We start from the raw sequence: 18877 nt of genomic DNA on the forward strand, positions 1-18877 counted from the left end.
ACATTTTAATGATGAAGAAACAGCCTCAAAGAAGTTATAGGATTTGCCTACAGTTTTATGACCCACTAAGCAGCATCTAGGCAATTCTAGATCCCAGGTGCATGATGGGCTGATTACCTACTTTCTATTTGCCTTAATTCCTTTGTCTGTAAAATGCAAATAACACTATTCCTTCATGTTCTAGGGTAAAGAGTATTTGGGTGTTCATTGCACTAGTTTTTCAACTTTTCTGGGGCTTAAAATATTTCAAAATAAAAGATTGAGGATATTTATAGCAATAAAAGAATGACTAGACCTCTAACTATATGCAATGTAAGTGAAAGAAGCTGTATACGAATGGTACTGTATGAGACAGGCAAACTAAGCTCTGCTGTCAGAGTAAAGATACTAGTTGCTTTGGGGGATGGGGAGGACTAAGTGACTAGAAGGGCCTTGCAGAGCCTTTTAGGTGCTAATAATTACTTCTCTTGTTCTGAGTGCTAGTCACATGTGTGTGCTCTTTTTGTGAAAATTTATTAAAATGTACACTTACAGGTTTTTTTTTTCTTTTGTTTTAGGGGGGGTTTTTGGTATTTTTCTGAAGTGAGAAGCGGGGAGGCAGAGAGACAGACTCCCCCATGCACCCGACTGGGATCCACCTGGCATGCCCACGAGGGTGCGATGCTCTGCCCATGTGGGGCGTTGCTTCGTTGCAACCAGAGCCATTCTAGCACCTGAGGCAGAGGCCATGGAGCCATCCTCAGCGCCTGGGCCAACTTTGCTCTAATAGAGCCTTGACTGCGGGAGGGGAAGAGAGAGACAGAGAGAAAGTAGGGGGGAAGGGTGGAGAAGCAAATGGGTGCTTCTCCTGTGTACCCTGGCTGGGAATCAAACCTGGGACTTCCACACAACAGGCCAACGCTCTACCGCTGAGCTAGCCAGCCAGGGCCCACTTACAGTTTTTTATATGTATGTTGTATTTCTATTTTTCAAATTTTTGAAAAGTTAAGGAAAGAAAATAATAGTGCCGCTTACTTTATAAGGCTTTTGTGAGGGCTAAATGAATCAGTATGTTCAACAGTTAGAATAATGCCAGCTACATAGAAATAGTAGCTATTATTCATATTTTCTAACCATACCCAGAGTCATTTTGCCCAAGACAAGCTTTCTGGGCACTGGGTTGGAGAGAGTTCAGCTCAGAGGGGATGTAGAAGGGGCTCCAAGGTACCAGCAATACCCTAGACCCTGCTTATCTTCCTTCCTGGTTACACAGTGTGAGAGATCTCGCTGACAAAGACAGCTTCTCTAGAGTTTGTCCCAGCTCAACCTTCTTTGAGTATATTATTGATACAAAGTAATAGTGAAATAAGGAAAAACTAATAAGAAAAAAAGAAGTTTTCTCTTTCAGAGACAGGGTAACTCCTCCTTCCTCCTACACCCCCATCTCTACTTCCCTCCCCAGAAGCACTATGTGCTCCAACTACATCCACCTATATCTGCTACTCAGGAAGCACTCTCTCCCCTCATGCCTCTCTCTCTGCACATCTCCTCATTCCCTCTGTCTGGAATGCCTCTCCACTGTGGGGGAGGGAGAATCTTTCCTCCACCCTCAAGGTTCTATCAGCTGGACTACTAATCAAATAGATATGAGAAAGATTAACAACAGAAAATGACCAAATTTAATTACATATGTATATATGGGAACCCCACATGCATGAGAGAGTGAGTGACCCCACTTACATGAGCAGTCAGGGACAGAAGTTAAAATGAGGCATACATGGCATTCTGAGCGAAAATGAGGTTAGATGCCTTGGAGGTTTCAAAAGGTCATTGAGGGATAAGAGGAGCAAATCTTTAGAAATTGCAAGTTTTTCCTGTCTTATAGCTAGATTATAAAAAGTTATTTCTGGTGATAACTCTTATTAGGGACAAAGCCCCCCTAATTTAAATTCTTTAAGGGAGAGGTAAAAGTTTCTCCTGAGCCCGCCATCTGCTCAGAATAATTCACATGCCAAAGCAGCACAATTTGGGAAGCCCTCTTCTGAACCCTCACACCATCCGGCAAACTCTACTCACTCTGAATGATTCAGCTCTTCATTTCTGTAGGTCTTCCTCAGCCCGAAGGTCACCAACTAGTAAGAGGCAGAACTGGGCCTCAAACCGGGCATGTCTATGCTGTACACCTCTACTTTGTGTTTGCTCTTCAGTGATAAATATACTTGACTCTCATAGGCCTCAGTGCCTGTAAGTTAAAGGAGTTAGATGATACCTAGGGTTCCTTCCAGCTGTATCATCTTATTTCAAAAAATAATAATGCCTTACCTTGTTTATACCCTTATAATGGCCTTCCTATGAACATTATCTCAAACCAGACAGATGCCTTTTCCTGCTCCCTTGTCACAGACAGCCTCATCCAAACACAGGGGAAATATTACTATGTTCATTTCCTCTTTTTAGCTGAGCTTGAACTTAGACAAAGCTGCCTTTCTCATGGATCAGAGACAAAGATAACGAGTCACAAGTAATGAGTCATGAGGTCAGATGATTTCTGTTTTGAACAGTTCAAACTCTATGCAGACTGGTCACTAGCAGGAAGAATCTCTTGGATGACCCAGTTAATCTACCTTCCTAATCATCCTTGAACTTGGTCCTGTGCCATTCTTCTTTTATTTCCTTCCAAATACCTGGTAGAGGAAAGGCAATTCCTCTTTCCTATAAACTTCTTCTTAACTCGGTTTCCAAACAGACCAACCTCCTCTGTCCAACTGAACTTATTTATTTATTTATTCATTCAGAGACAGAGAGAGAGAGTCAGAGAGAGGGATAGACAGGGACAGACAGACAGGAACAGAGAGATGAGAAGCATCAATCTTTAGTTTTTCATTGCGTGTTGCGACACCTTAGTTGTTTATTGATTACTCTTTCATATGTGCCTTGACTTGGGCCTTCAGCAGACTGAGTAGCCCCTTGCTCGAGCCAGAGACCTTGGGTCCAAGCTGGTGAGCTTTGCTCAAACCAGATGAGCCTGCATTCAAGCCAGCAACCTCAGGGTCTCGAACCTGGGTTCTCCGCATCCCAGTCCGATGCTCCATCCACTGCACCACCGCCTGGTCAGTCTATTTATTCATTTTTTAAAGGGGAGAGAGAGAGAGAGAGAGAGAGAGAGAGAGAGAAAGAGAGAGAGGAGAGAGAGAATGAAAGAGAGATAGGGTGGGGAGCAGGAAGCATCAACTCCCATATGTGCCTGACCGGGCAAGCCCAGGATTTCAAACCAGCGACCTCAGCATTTCAAGTCAATGTTTTATCCACTGTGCCACCACAGGTCAAGTCCCAACTGAGCTTTTTTTTTTTTAAGATTTTTTAATTTATTTATTATAGAGAGGGGAGAGAGAGTGAGAGAGAGAGAGAGAGAGAGAGAGAGAGAGAGAGAAGGGGGAGGAGCAGGAAGCATCAATTCCCATATGTGCCTTGACCAGGCAAGCCAGGGTTTTTTGAACCGGCGACCTCAGCGTTTCCAGGTTGACGCTTTATCCACTGCGCCACCACAGGTCAGGCCCCAACTGAACTTTTTAACTTTTAGTTTGCCATGGCCCTTTCCCTTCTCTATCTAAAATAGATAACCCAGGTAGAAGCAATCAAAAGGTACATCTCAATAAATTTCAAATTATTACTTACCTAATCTGTTTCCCCCTCTATATTATAGCTATAGGTTTGAAACTTCATAAATTGAAATTATCCTGGGCTGTCACAATTTAATGTGTTTTTAATCTTTTTAAGTGAATGCAATCATTAAATGAATTCATAGTATAGCTTACTTTTTGTTATTTATTTTTATCTAATTTATTCCTCACCAGACACAAAGGACTTACATTGCCTTAAAATTAATAGAATGCATAAAGAAAAAAATTTAAATAGGTTTAAAAAAGGCAAAGAGAAAGAGAAATTAAGATGAATCTTACTGTTTTGTATTATCATCATCACATCAGGTAATTAATGTTCACAATAAGAGAAACTCAGTGATTCAACAAAGATAAAGAGATAGTTCCTAAAATAGTAATCGATTATATGAAGACAAGGTGCAACTCTGGAGTTTATCAATTACTATGAGCTGTTTTGTAGTTTCTTACTGTAACATCATACTTTAGGGAAAAAGACACTGACTTTGAAATCAGTGTCCCAACATTTTTGTTTTCAGCATTATTGAGATACAATAGACATACCACATTGTATAAGTTTAAGGTGTACAATGTAGAGATTGTACATATATGTATATTGAAAAAGGATTTCCACAATAAGGTTAGTTAATGCATCTATCCCCTCACATAGTTATAATTTTTATATGTGCTTGTGATGAGAATTATAGTCACCATGTTATATATCAAATCCCCAAAACTTTTTCAACCTATAATTAGAAATTTGTACAGAGTCCCAACTTAGAATCTATGCATACTATCATGGTAATAATAACAACACCTGCCTCAAAGGTTTATTATGCAGAAAAATAAGATAATATGTAAAAGTCCTCAAACATAGCACCAGGCAAATAGTTTATTAGCAAATATCATTTTCTTTCTCTTTTTAATTTTACTCTGTTCATGGAAAAATTAAAGCTAACTAAAACTCAGATCATCAACATTAACATAATTTTAGGGTAGGAAGAGATCCTGTTGATATTCCCATCCAGTGGATCTTTGTGTGCATGACAGTGGCCTGGGACACTGGTTAAAAATATAGATTCTGGGGCCTCCTCCCCAGAGACTGATTCACCTATTTAGGAAATAGTCTGCCTAACCTGGGTGGCACAGTGGATAGATCGTCAACCTGGAATGCTGAGGTCGCTAGTTGGAAACCATGGCTTGCCCAGTCAAGGCACATACAAGAAGCAACTACTATGACTTGATGTTTCTTGCTCCATACCCCCTTTCTCTCTTTCTCCTCTCTCTAAAATCAATAAATAAAATCTTAAAAAAAAAAAAAAAAAAAAAAAAAAAAAGGCCTGACCAGGTGGTGGCGCAGTGGATAGAGCGTCGGACTGGGATGCGGAAGTACCCAGGTTCGAGACTCCGAGGTCGCGCGCGGGCTCATCTGGCTTGAGCAAAGAGCTCGCCAGCTTGGACCCAAGGTCGCTGGCTCCAGCAAGGGGTTACTCGGTCTGCTGAAGGCCCACGGTCAAGGCACATGTGAGAAAGCAATCAATGAACAACTAAGAAGTCGCAACGTGCAACGAGAAACTGATGATTGATGCTTCTCATCTCTCTCTGTTCCTGTCTGTCTGTCCCTGTCTATCTCTGCCTCTGTAAAAAAAAAAAAAAAAAAAAAAAAAAAAAAAAAAAAAAAGGAAATAGTCTAGAAATGTTTTAAAAGCAACCCAGGACATTCTGATGCATATAAACCAAGAACTATGCTTTAAGTAGCTCACCAGACTTTTCTGAGGGACAAAGCAGCTGATTGCACTGCCACAGTGGGCGGAGCTGAAACCAGAACCTGAGATGCCTGACGCCATGGCCTTTCCACAATGTATAAAAACATTCACTCCACAGTAAATCAGCTCCACTGAATCATTTTGGCATAACAAATTGCCCTTTATAACCTATATTTACTAATTTGCCTGACCAGGTGGTTGCGCAGTGGATAGAGCAGCAATCTGGGGTGCTGAGGACCCAGATTTGAAACCTCGAGGTCACTGGCTTGAGTGCCACTTCATCTGGCTTGAGCACAGGCTCACCAGCTTGAGCGAAGGGTTGTCAGTTTGAGTGTGGAATCATTGACATGACCCTATGGTTGCTGGTTTGAGCCCTAAGGTCGCTGGCTTGAGCAAGGGGTCACTGGCTGGGCTGGAGACCCCAGTCAAGGCACATAAGAGAAGCAATCATTGAACAACTAAAGTGCCACAACTACGAGTTGATGCTTCTCATCTCTCTCCCTTCCTCTCTCTCTCTCTTCCTCTTCCTCCACCAAATAAATAAAAATGATTTTAAAAAGTAATATATATATTTACTAATTTGAACTCTACCTCAAGCTTATGGGCCAGCCCCAACACTAAAAAGAAAAACCAATTCCCAGCGTCAAGGCCTAAGAACTCCAAGAATGTATGATTTTGGAGTTGCTAAAGCATGGCAGGATAAATGACCTCTGTGCTGGGTGACCTAAGCAGCTCTGCCTGGAGACCACAGTTTACTATGTATTCAGGTCATTGACAATCAGGGCATTACGACAGGAAAATCAAAGCTGGCAGAGTGTTATCTGAGGCCCCTTCACCTACTCTTTCAGCCACTTTGCTCTTCCTTTTTCACCCCAGGTGCGCAGATGTCCTTGGCCTGCTTTGAGTCTGCAGCTGCAGTATCCTTCCTAACACTCCAATCCTAACAATCCTGTACACTCAACTGAAAATTCAAATGCACTTTATAAACAAGTTCAAACCAGAATGCTAAAGGCTAGTTTATTAACTCCTCGCTTCTAGGAGCATTTAGAAGTTAATTTAAAGTTTTAAAAAAATAGTTTACAAAATATATTCTCATGCGAAGTGGGAAGAACATGCTATTTCTATTCTGTGCTCTGACTCAGAATCTCTTGTTCAAGGTTACCAAGCTTGTATATGATAGAGTTGAGTCAACAATCTTTTTTTTTTTTTTTTTTTTTTTTTTTACAGAGACAGAGAGTCAGAGAGAGGGATAGACAGGAACCGAGAGATGAGAAGCATCAATCATTAGTTTTTCGTTGCATGTTGCAACACCTTAGCTGTTCATTGATTGTTTTCTCATATATGCCTTGACCGCGGGCCTTCAGCAGACCGAGTAACCCCTTGCTCGAGCCAGAGACCTTGGGCTCAAGCCAGTGAGCTTTTGCTCCAACCAGATGAGCCTGCACTCAAGTTGGAGACCCCAGGGTCTCGAACCTGGGTCTTCCACATCCCAGTTTGACGCTCTATCCACTGCACCACTGCCTGGTCAGGCAAGTCAATAATCTTTATTTTTAAAAAAATTTTTTTTAAATTTTATTCATTTTAGAGAGGAGAGAGAGAGAGAGAAGGTGGGGAGGAGCTGGAAGCATCAACTCCCATATGTGCCTTGACCAGGCAAGCCCAGGGTTTTGAACCGGCGACCTCAGCATTTCCAGGTCGACACTTTATCCACTGCGCCACCACAGGTCAGGCCAGGTCAACGATCTTTAAAGACAAAGTTCTTTCAGCAAATCATGCCATTTCCAAAGGATAATGTCGAAAGGTTCCCAGTAAATGTTTGTTGAATGAATGTTAAAATAAAGAGCAAGGGGTAATGAAGTAGTAAGAAAGAAACAAAAAAAGCATTTCCTTAAGGGAACTGAAAGGAATTGTGCTTGGTAGGTGGGGAAGAAGACTATGTGAAGTTAAGAAAGATTGCCCCAAACACACACACACACACACATGCACGCACGCACACACACCTCTCATACACTACCTATGTGTCAATCCTCAGGCTTGATCAGTTCCCAAAGGCCTGTGGACAACATATTTATTTCTTTTTTGTGCTCTTTCTCAAAAATTAAGAATAACAGTCAGGTCATTTTAATTTGGGACCAACAAGCCCAGATGGCAACATGAGAATTTTAGAGCAGGAAGCATCCTGGTAGTTGTTTAACCCAGTGAGTTGCTATGTGCTTCTCTGTGCACAGAAGAGGCCTGGGGCACATATCCTCAGCCAAGCACCTTCTCCTCTGAATGCTGCTTCAGCAGTTTTGTTAGAGGCAACAGCTGTGACAGCCACCCTTGGAGCCTGTCCTTTTGGCCTGGTTTCATTTTGTGAAGACGCCTGATCCTTCCATTTTTCTGAGTCCTCTTATTAGTCAAGGACAAGGTGGGAGAAGAGATTTGGTTTTGGTTTTTGTTTAAGTATGTTGACTTTGGAAAGATGACGGATCCAAAAGTTTCAGGAGTGACTTAGCACATTCCAGCTCTGGAATTAGATTTGGCAAAGATGCCTTTCCCAGGTTGGCTTCTGAGGAAGCCAATATTAGCCGTCCATAATGACTCAACAAACAACTGAGGAATTTGGGGAAATAAGACTTTACCAACTAGTACCAGGGTCATTTCCAGAATTATCCCACTCTCAGAGCTGTAGAATGAAACCCTCAACGTCAGGATCAACTTTTGTCATGCCACTATGAGTCATTTCTTTTATCTGAGCAACTTAATTAAACTTCCACATTTGATTTGATATTTCTTTTTTTTTAAATCCAATCACCGAAACAGAGGGATATATCATGACCCAAAGTTCAATAGACATGCAAAGTCATACTACTATAAATGTAACAAAATTCACCAAGAATTCAGTTGATCTAAAATTTGAGACGATATTGGTATTGAGTAATCCTAATATTATGTCAAAAATATATGTAAAAAAATTAATCTGTCTTTGATGATCTTCAGTTATTAGAACACTGAAATGCAAAAAATAAAAAAATATGTGACACAAAGTTATGCTTGTAAGAATGGCATCTATGATAGCAACATCTCTTTTTCAAGCCTCCAGGAATTTTCATGTTTGGCTTTAGCAAACTAAAACCACTCTAGTACTAGGCTCACCACACTTCTTGACCCCGAGGGCTGGTTCCTGAGGCTACACCCTTGGTTCCTGCCCAGAGTTCGGCCACCCAGTCTACTACACCAGAGCAGTGGCAGTGGAAAGATGAAGAACAAAACTGTGCCATTGCCTTCTTTTTTACAAGGCTAGTTTGAAAATATGGTAAGTTATTAAAACAGATAGTTGAGAGGTTTGAAAAATTGACTCTAATACTTCGAGAAAAAATAAAAATCATTGATATCAAGAAAAAACATCAGCCTGACAAGGTGGTGGCACAATGGATAGAGACTGGGATGTGGAGGACGCAGTTTTGAGACCCCAAGGTTGCCAACTTGAGTGCAGGCTCATCTGGTTTGAGCAAAGCTCACCAGCTTGGACCCAAGGCACATATGAGAAAGCAATCAATGAACAACTAAGGTGTCGCAACCTAAAACTGATGATCAATGCTTCTCATCTCTCTGCGTTCCTGTCTGTCTGTCCCTATCTATCCCTCTCTCTGACTCTCTCTCTGTCTCTGTAAAAAAAAAAACAACAAAAAAAAAACCAGAAACAAAAAACATCAAAAGGGCAGGCCTACAGGTGCATTTGTGTCAACAGGTTTTGGAAAGTTGATCCTGATGTTTTGAAACCATGTGAGAACAGCTGCATCTTGTACAGTGACTTGGACTTGACAAAGGAACTCGCTCTGTGGGTGGACCCATGTGAGGTGTGCTGTCTATATGGAGAGAGAAAAAAGGCAAGCCTGACCTGTGGTACAGTGGACAAAGCATTGACCTGGTATGCTGAAATGCTGAGGTCACCAGTTTGAAACTCAGGCTTGTCCCTTCAAGGCATATAGGAGAAGCAACCACTACAAATTAATACGTACCGCTCCTCCCCCACCTTTCTCTCTATTTATCCTCCTCTAAAAGCTAATAAGTAAAATTCTAAAAAAACCAAAAAGGAAAAGAAAAACAAGGCAAAAGGATTAAGAAAAAAACCCCAAAAGCCCTTATAGACACAGACAATAGTATGCTGTTTATCATGAAGACCGGAGGGAAAGGCAGGTGGAGGAGGTAGGAAAGAGGAAAGGGGATATATTGTGATGGAAGGAGACTTAACTTTGGGGTGATGAACACACAATATGACAGGGAGATGATGTTTTATAGAATTGTACACTTGAAACATTTACAATTTTATTAACCAATGTTACCTCAATAAATTAAATAAAAATTTTAAAACAAAACACAATGCATTCACTGTTGCCAGCTTTGAAAATGAGGATTAGAACAAGGATGAGATATCTAAGAAAGTCAACAGCACCCTTGATAAGGCTACCTCTGATTATCATTTGGGATCCTGTTCTTCAAATGAAGTAAATAAGGAAGTAGAAGTGAAACCCAGCTTGGTGACTGCAACGCAAGCCCCAGGCATGAACTGAGGGAGTGGCCATCAGAGTCACTAACCTCCTCCTGTTCTATTGGGTTATCCAAATCAGGGAAGGTAAGAATAAACCATATTGCCTAATTCCAGTAACATGGAACCTTCTCCTGGAATGCATTGTGACCGGAATCACTAGATTAATCTTCACATGTTAGCACTTCAACTAGCTGCCTTTGATTTTGTTGGTGTTAAAAGAAGGTAGAATAAACCTGACTATGTATTAGAAGTTAGAAGTTCATACTCATAACTTGACTGGTGGTGACACAGTGGATAAAGCATCAACCTGGGAGGAGGACTGAAAAACCAGCATGTATTGTATATATCATGCAAAGCCAGTAGCCACGGCCACATCACAGCCGCCTGGCCCTTGCTGGTTTGCATTAGATTTGGACAGAATAAAACAACAGAGCCAAGAACTGGTGGATTAAAGCTAGGATTAAAGATAATGGCCCACCAGTTCGTGGCTCTGTTGTTTCATTACCGTCTGTCCGAATCCAATGCGAACCTGCATGGGCCAGGTGGCTGTGATGGTGGCCGTGGATACTGGCCTTACAGTGGCTAATGGTCATAAGGTTTAATCTAGTATTAACTTTTGTCAACAACAAACCTCATGCTTAGTCAAAGGCATCTGGTAGAACTGATAGGAGGAACTCAAGAGTTAATATTTTAGCTTAAGTAATGGTGGCTTTGATTATAATCAATAAGCTTAATGGTTAATGCAAGTAAAAGCTCTGTTCTAAGAACTGGGCTACCTGAACAGGCCTACTTGACCTAATGAGATCTGCAAGTACTCCACATTTGTGCTCCAAGGTTTGAATGCCTGCTGACTATGATCCAATTAAGTTTGACTATGATCTGATTAACTCTCCCTTGATATTCCAAAACCCTTACCCACCCTTTTCTTCCCCTTATAAAAAGGTTGGCTGGGATAGGAGGCTGAGACAGTTTGGGAACCTAACCCTATCTCCTCAGATTTCCAGCCATCTGAATAAAGCACCCATGAAAGATCCAATCCCTGTCTCTATGTGTTTGACTGAAATGGTGACAGGCAGTATGAACTCTGACATTTTCAGTTTCAGAACTGAATTTTTGGATAGACCTCTTAAAATATGTGGAAGAAGAATATTAGAGGTGAAGTGGGGAACTTTTGAGCTTCTGGGGATGCAAGTCATTTAGCACAGTACATATGGCCAGGGAGTCAAGAACCCATTTTCTTTGGCAGCCAAAAGAACAATATGCTGTATTCAAAAAGGTGTTACCGCCTAACCTGTGGTGGCACAGTGGATAAAGCGTCAACCTGGAAACACTGAGGTTGCCGGTTCAAAACCCTGGCTTGCCTGGTCAAGGCACATATGGGAGTTGATGTGCCTCCCCCTTCTGCTCCTCCCCCTTCTTTCTCTCTCTCTCTCTCTTCCCCTCTCCTCTCTAAAATTAAAAAAAAAAAAAATTAAAAAAAAAAAAAAAAAAAAAAGGTGTTACCATGCATGCCGCTCTGTGCTGGGAATCACTGGGGCACGGTGGAAAGAAAATTCATGACTCCTACTCTTGTAGAACTCCAAATATAGTTAATATCTGAGGATCTGACTGATGTAAAGGGGCAGGGTAATGTTGCTTCTTCTCCCCCCCCCCCATTCCCGCATGTGCACACACATGCACACCTGTGCTTAAGGCACTGGTACTTGATAATTACCATTTTGCTGATATTTTTATTTATTTATTTATTTATTTATTTATTTATTTATTTTTACAGGGACAGAGAGAGATCAGAGAGAGGGATAGACAAGGATAGACAGACAGGAACAGAGAGAGATGAGAAGCATCAATTATCAGTTTTTCATTGCGACACCTTAGTTCATTGTTTGCTTTCTCATATGTGCTTTGACAGCCGGCCTTCAGCAGACTGAGTAACCTCTTGCTCGAGCCAGTGACCTTGGGTCCAAGCTGGTGAGCTTTTTGCTCAAACCAGATGAGCCCGTGCTCAAGTTGGCGACCTCGAAATCTCGAACCTGGGTCCTCTGCATCCCAGTCCAATGCTCTATCAACTGCGCCATTGTCTGGTCAGGCTGCCATTTTGCTTATATACACAGTTCTTTAAAGCTGTTCTACACCACACCAAGTACTGCTGTTCAAGCCTTTTATTTTCTTTGGCCATGACTCTGGCTTTGGCACTCTCCTCCTAGTCACCAGCCACACTTCTTTTCTCCATAGAGACAGATGAGCAAAAAGTAAGCATTATTATGATCCAATCTGCTGCTGCTGAGGGTTACTTCCACAAGACTCAGCTATTCTAGTTGCTTCAAAATCCTCTCCACGGTCCTTACTCTGTAACCCTTCTTTTTTTTTTTTCATTTTTCTGAAGCTGGAAACGGGGAGAGACAGTCAGACAGACTCCCACATGCGCCCGACTGGGATCCACCCAGCACGCCCACCAGGGGGCGATGCTCTGCCCACCAGGGGGCGATGCTCTGCCCATTCGGGGCATCGCTATGTCGCGACCAGAGCCACTCTAGCGCCTGGGGCAGAGGCCAAGGAGCCATCCCCAGCGCCCGGGCCATCTTTTGCTCCAATGGAGCCTTGGCTGCAGGAGGGGAAGAGAGAGACAGAGAGGAAGGAGAGGGGGAGGGGTGGAGAAGCAGATGGGCGCCTCCTCTGTGTGCCCTGGCCAGGAATCGAACCTGGGACTTCTGCACGCCAGGCCGACGCTCTACCGCTGAGCCAACCGGCCAGGGCTGTAGCCCTTCTTTTGCATATCACTTCAGAGTTGGCCACTCCTAGAATTATTGGCCCCTGAGGGAGGAGTTTCTGCTTTCTTTCCCAGCCAAACACACTTTAGGAGTGAAAACTTAATTGTTCTGACAAAATATTCTGATGGTTCAGATGAATTTCTGATGGAGTCCTGGGAACTTAGCAAATAGCCAGACAGATTGCTGCCAGCCAATTCCAGGAAGGACCTCAAAGAGCCTGCTGATTCCTTTGCCTCACCATGTTAAATGGTATCTGTTGGGCAGATAAAATATATTATGCTCACTTTGTTAAAGACGGCGCTGCCCATGAGGAAGCCGTCGCCCAGGTGATATTAATGTGTGTCTCTGTGGGCAGGTAGAATCCTTGTAGCCTGGGGCTTGGTTTTGGGATTAAGCCTTTCCCACCCATTTTGATGTGGGGTGGTACAATCCAATCATGCCTCAGAAAAGTGACTTTGTATTAGAGACTTCCCTATTTTGTATATTGGATTAAGAGTTTGGATTTCTACACTATAAAATGGGGATGGAGCGGGAGCTTGCGCTCTTGGTTTCTGGGATGATTAGTATGAGAGAGCAGAGGGAGCAGAGCAGAGAGCAGAAAGAGGCCATGTGGCCAGGAGAAGCAGCCAAGATGGCGGAGTGCTGAGTGAGATGCCAGTTTGTGCAGTTTGTATCTGGGATAAGGAAGGAGATGGGGAACTGAGGAGAATAAGGCTGGTGAGCTAGAAACCTTTGATTCTAGGAAGCTCGGATAAGTCAGTGGCTTTGTGAGCACTGAATGTGAGTGGGTTTTGGAACCCAGTGTTTGTTTTTACTTGCCCGCCAGGTGCAAGCTAGAATTAAAGAAAATGGCCTATCAGTTTTAGGCTCCGTTGTTTCTTTACCGACTGTCCAAATCCAATGCGAACCTGCATGGGCCAGGAGGCTGCTGTGATAGTGGCCCTGGCCTTGGCTGCTGGCTTTACAGTATCCTGCTCACCACTACAATGTCCCCATTCTCCTGGTGACACTAATTCAACAGACTTAAACAGCTTCCTCCTTAGATGAGCTTCCTCCTTAGATGGGTTTTTGATATTCCCTGCCAGACCATAAGGCTATTTACACATATTAGTTCTTTTTGCCTAGGTAAATCCCTAGAATCTCTAGGTTGGCCAGCATAATGATAAACACCAGAAAATTAATGGTAACAAGGACAATGAACAGTGGAGCTGCAGTATGGGAAAGGACAAGTTATTAAAGAACACAGCCTGTAGTGGCACAGCAGATAAAGCATTGACCTGGAATGCTGAGGTCACCAGTTCAGAACCTTGGGTTTGCCTGGTGAAGGTACATATGAGAAGCAACTACTAAAAGTTGATATTTCCTGTCCCTCCTCTTGCCCTTCTCTCTCTACTTTCTCTCTAAAATCAATAAATTATTCAGGGCATTTCCACATCTGCGAGATATAACTTCATTTATTAAAATGAGAAGAGTAATATTGCCCGTGAATGGTATATAAACTTTATTTTAACTCCACTGATCTGTACCAATAACCTTTCTAGATCAAGGCTGGGTAATAGGACTTTCTGTAGTGATAGAAATGTTCCATATCTGTACTACTCATTCACTAGCTCTAACCACATGTGGCTATTGAGCACTTGAAATGTGGATAATTTGACTAGGGAATGGAATTTTAAATAATTTTTAAAATTAATATAAATTTAAATAGCCACAGGTGGCTACAGTTACCATATTAGATGGTGCCGTTCTAGATTCTTTCAGCCACATCTGCAAGATATGTCATTTATTAAAATGAGAAGAATAATATCACCTGTGCTTTGTGTTACTTCATACACAAATGATAGCAAGTGTTGCCTAGCATTTTGTTTATTCATAAGAAATAGATTCAGGCCTGACCTGTGGTGGCACAGTGGATAAAGAGTCAACCTGGAACGCTGAGGTCACCAGTTCAAAACCCTGGGCTTGCCTGGTCAAGGCACATGTGGGAATTGATGCTTCCTACTTCTCCTCTGTTCTATCTCTCCCCCCCTCCTCTCTCTCTAAAAATGAATTAAAAAATCCAAAAATAGCAGTGGGATAAAGCGTCGACCTGGAACACTGAGGTTGCCGGTTCGAAACCTTGGGCTTGCCCGGTCAAGGCACATATGGGAGTTGATGCTTCCTGCTCCTCCCTCCCCTTCTCTCTCTCTCTCTCCTCTCTCTCTAAAAATTAATAAATAAAATATAAAAAAAAAAATTAAAAAAAAAATCCAAAAATAATTTCCTTTAAAAAAAAAGAAATAGATTATTCAGGGCATTTCCAATGAACACTATCTGTCAGGTACTGTCGTAGAATACCAAAGGGATATAGAAATGAAATAAATATAATTTCAATCACCAGTCTCAAGGAAAAACTATTGTAAACAACTAAATGGTAGTACACTGAAGATGTAATGTGGAGCACTGTCCAGGTAGCTCAGTTGGTTAGAGTGTTGTCCCCATGTGCCAAGGTTTGATCCTCATGTGCATTTGATCCATGGTCAGGGCACAAACAAGAATCAACCAATAAATGCATAAATAACTGGACCAAGAAATTGATGTTTCTCTCTCTCTCTCTTAAATCAATTTTTTAAAAGATGCAATGTGATCTACACAGAGAATCATGCCTCAAAGACATAGCTGAAGACGCAGTTCATTCAGATGGGGGTGGGGTGGTTGGGGGCAGTGTTACAAGGAAGCTCTCATAAAGGAGGTACCTTTGGAGCAGGGTTTTCAAGAACGGTGAAAACTAGGGAAAGGAACTATATCAATGAAGTGCATGAGATAGTTTAAGGAGGCTAGGACAGAAGGTACATTGAAAAATGATAGGAGATAAGAATAGAAAGGTAGATCTGAGAGGCCCTTGAAAAGCATGCCAAGGGGCTGAGCTGCAGTGAAAGTGAGCCACTGCCACTGTGGAAGGGAGTGAAGCAGAGGCATGTGTGAGGGAGTGGCAGACAGAGAGGCAGAGACCAGATCATCAAGTCTTGGTGTGATGAGCTCAGGAGTTTAAACCTTATTCTGAAAGTGATGTTGGGGAGTTCTTGGATGAATGTGCACTGGGGTGATGTGGTCTCTGGCGGCAGTGCAGAGGATGAATCAGAGAGAGATCTATGAAGAATTTAAAAAATACTCAGGAAGCACAGCTATTTTGGAAAGAAGAAAGACTAGTTTTGTCTGGCTCCCATGGAAACCCTGAAGAAGTGTGAAAAATCTAGCAAGCCAGGGGTGGGGAAAAAAAGTGTCCTATTGCTGGCTTACCCCTACCTCATGTCGAGGGTCATGGGTAATTCTTGGGCCCTCCTTAGATCACCAACCTATTCTAGGATGTGGACTGACTTCCCTTACCAGCATTTCAGCTTCTACAGAAGGCCTGTGGCACTCATTGAAAGGTTTATAACTATTACAGAGCCACTGATAATATTATCATTTCCCAGTAAGAGGATCAAGACATTCTGGTATGTCGTAGAATTGGATTACTATGTTCTGATAGCTGGTTCCCCAACTCAGCTTTGTCAAAGTTTGGCTTAGACAGTAGAGAGCAGAGGTTGTTACAGGTAGGACAAAACAAGAAGGGAAGGTAGGAAATGGCAGTAGCAGGAAGAAAGATTGAGAGCTTTGTGTCCTGAAAAGTTCATGACATATTGGGTAAATATGGCTTCAAAGCTGGACTGCAGGGGCTCCATATCCCAATTTCCTTGTCAGAGTAGTTGTCTTAAGCAAATTACTTCACCTCTCCATGCTTTAGTTTTCTTACTTATAAAGTGGGATAATAATAATAACAGATCCCATCTCCTATGAATATTACCTAAAGGGTTAACAACAATACCTAGCTTGTTGTAAGAACTCAATAAATATTATTACTATGATCAGAGGATGCACAAAATAAGAAAGTGCTGTTTTCTATAGCTGAGATGGAAGAGTGGTTTAACTTTAAATGTATGGCTAATAATGTTTATGTATTACTTAGATATCTCAAATATCAATAGATTAAAAAAGAATTTTTAAATCCACTTGAAATGTTATTAATAATCTCAGGGAATCAGATATCTAAGTGAAAGTTCACAGTGGAGTTTATGTCATTGCAACACAAACTAGATCAAAGTTCAGAGCTAGATAGAGTTGCTAAGTTACTCATTGACATTATCATAAGACCAGCAGCACACAGCGGAGGTAAAATTTAACAGGAAATGACTCAAATCTAGAACAAAGTCCCACGTACAATGAAAAGTTGTGCAAGACAAAAGTGTGAGCATTAAGTGTCACGTATGAAGTGGTGACATATTGCTTAAGACACTGGTGTGCAATCTGTCTTTGCAGCAGTCACATTATCATCTCACTTTAGAAAATGTTTTCCATTTGCCACATACATTTTTACCCTCTGGGTTACTTCCCACAGTACATTTACCTTAAACCAGTAAGCAAAGAAAACCTTTCTCAAGCACACTGAGTTTATTATTTCCCTTTTCTAGACTCCGTCATCAGGGTCACCTGAGTGTAGATGAGTTTCCCAGAAAACATCCCCCAGGAGAAGTTGCTCCACCTGGAGCCGGAAGCTGAGTGTCACAGGGGTTAAGAAATAAAGTATTCTTGTGAATTTGAGAAGAGTTCAGAAGAATTATCCTCAAAAATCAACTGACAGTAGGGGTGTGGAAGCTAGCTAAGTCAAACAGATCTTTATTTTAATAACCAGCTTTCCCTTTTGCAAAATGGCATGTGTACAAAGCAATTCACTGCACCACTGTTTATGATAACAAATAACTGGAAATATACTTCAATAGGGAGCTAAAAAAGTAAATTATGACATAACTATGTAGAAAGTTATCCACATGGAAAAAGGTACAGAGCAGTTTATAAAGTAAGTTACTCTTTGTGAGAAAAACAAAAAGGGCAAAGATGTTTTCTATTTTGTATCTGCTTGCTTAGAAAGTAAAATATCTCTGGAATAATTTTCGAGAAGCGAAAAGACTGATTGATTGCCTGGGGGGAGGGGAAGTGGATGGTTGAGGAATTAAAGGTTGAAAAAAACTTCATGTTTTTTCAATTTTAAATTACACGACTGTCATATGTTCAAAAATTAAAGCAACCATTTTAAAAGAAAAACTAAAGGAGCTATACATCTGGAGAAAACTTAGGAAAAGAAAATAAGAGCCTGACCTGTGGTGGCGCAGTGGATAAAGCGTCAACCTGGAAACACTGAGGTCGCCGGTTTAAAACCCTGGGCTTGCCTGGTCAAGGCATATATGGGAGTTGATGCTTCCTGCTCCTACCCCCTTCTCTCTCTCTCCCCCCTCTCTATAATGAATAAATACAAATCTTAAAAAAAAAAGAAAAGAAAATAAGAATTCCAGCTCTCCTTTTTTATGAGCTATGTGACCTTGAACAAGTTCTTTAACTTCTATAAAGCCTAAGTATTGTTTTTTATTTTTTATTTTTATTTTTTAATATTTTATTTTTTACAGAGACAGAGAGTGAGTCTGAGAGAGGGATAGACAGGGACAGACAGACAGGAATGGAGAGAGATGAGAAGCATCAATCATTAGTTTTTCATTGCGCATTGCAACACCTTAGTTGTTCATTGATTGCTTTCTCATACGTGCCTTGACCGCGGGCCTTCAGCAGACCGAGTAACCCCTTGCTGGAGCACGCCACCTTGGGTTCAAGCTGGTGGGCTTTTTGCTCAAACCAGATGAGCCCTCGCTCAAGCTGGCGACCTCGGGGTCTCGAACCTGGGTCCTCTGCATCCCAGTCCGACGTTCTATCCACTGTGCCACCGCCTGGTCAGGCATATAAAGCCTAGGTATAAATGGGGACCTATCACCCAGGTTTCTATAAGGATTATAAATGTACATTCAAGGATACATTTACATTAGTTGTACAATGCCTGACGTGTAAATACAGATACATATTATATATTAACATTATTATGTTTGTTGGGATTCTGATCATAAAGGCTATTGAGAGGAGGCAAAGAGACAGAAGATACTGACTATGCCAGTAAAGAGTTCACAGATACACACACCCCACTTAGTAATCAGTAATGCCATTCTTCTAATAGTTGAGGTAAAAAATTTTGACATCATCCTTGAATCCTTTCTTTCACACTTCAAACTTAAACTGCTAACAAAATCTGTTGGTATCATCTTCAATATATAT

At 41.6% G+C, this 18877-nt stretch overlaps 1 pseudogene; it reads left to right on the forward strand.

Moving 5' to 3' along the window:
• Positions 1–10161, forward strand: part of LOC136322248 (protein BTG3-like) — a 13468-nt pseudogene extending 3307 nt beyond the window's left edge.
• The last annotated feature ends 8716 nt before the right edge of the window (positions 10162–18877 follow it).

The sequence above is a fragment of the Saccopteryx bilineata genome, chromosome 2, assembly GCF_036850765.1.
Source record: "Saccopteryx bilineata isolate mSacBil1 chromosome 2, mSacBil1_pri_phased_curated, whole genome shotgun sequence".
In the NCBI taxonomy this organism is placed as follows: domain Eukaryota; kingdom Metazoa; phylum Chordata; class Mammalia; order Chiroptera; family Emballonuridae; genus Saccopteryx; species Saccopteryx bilineata.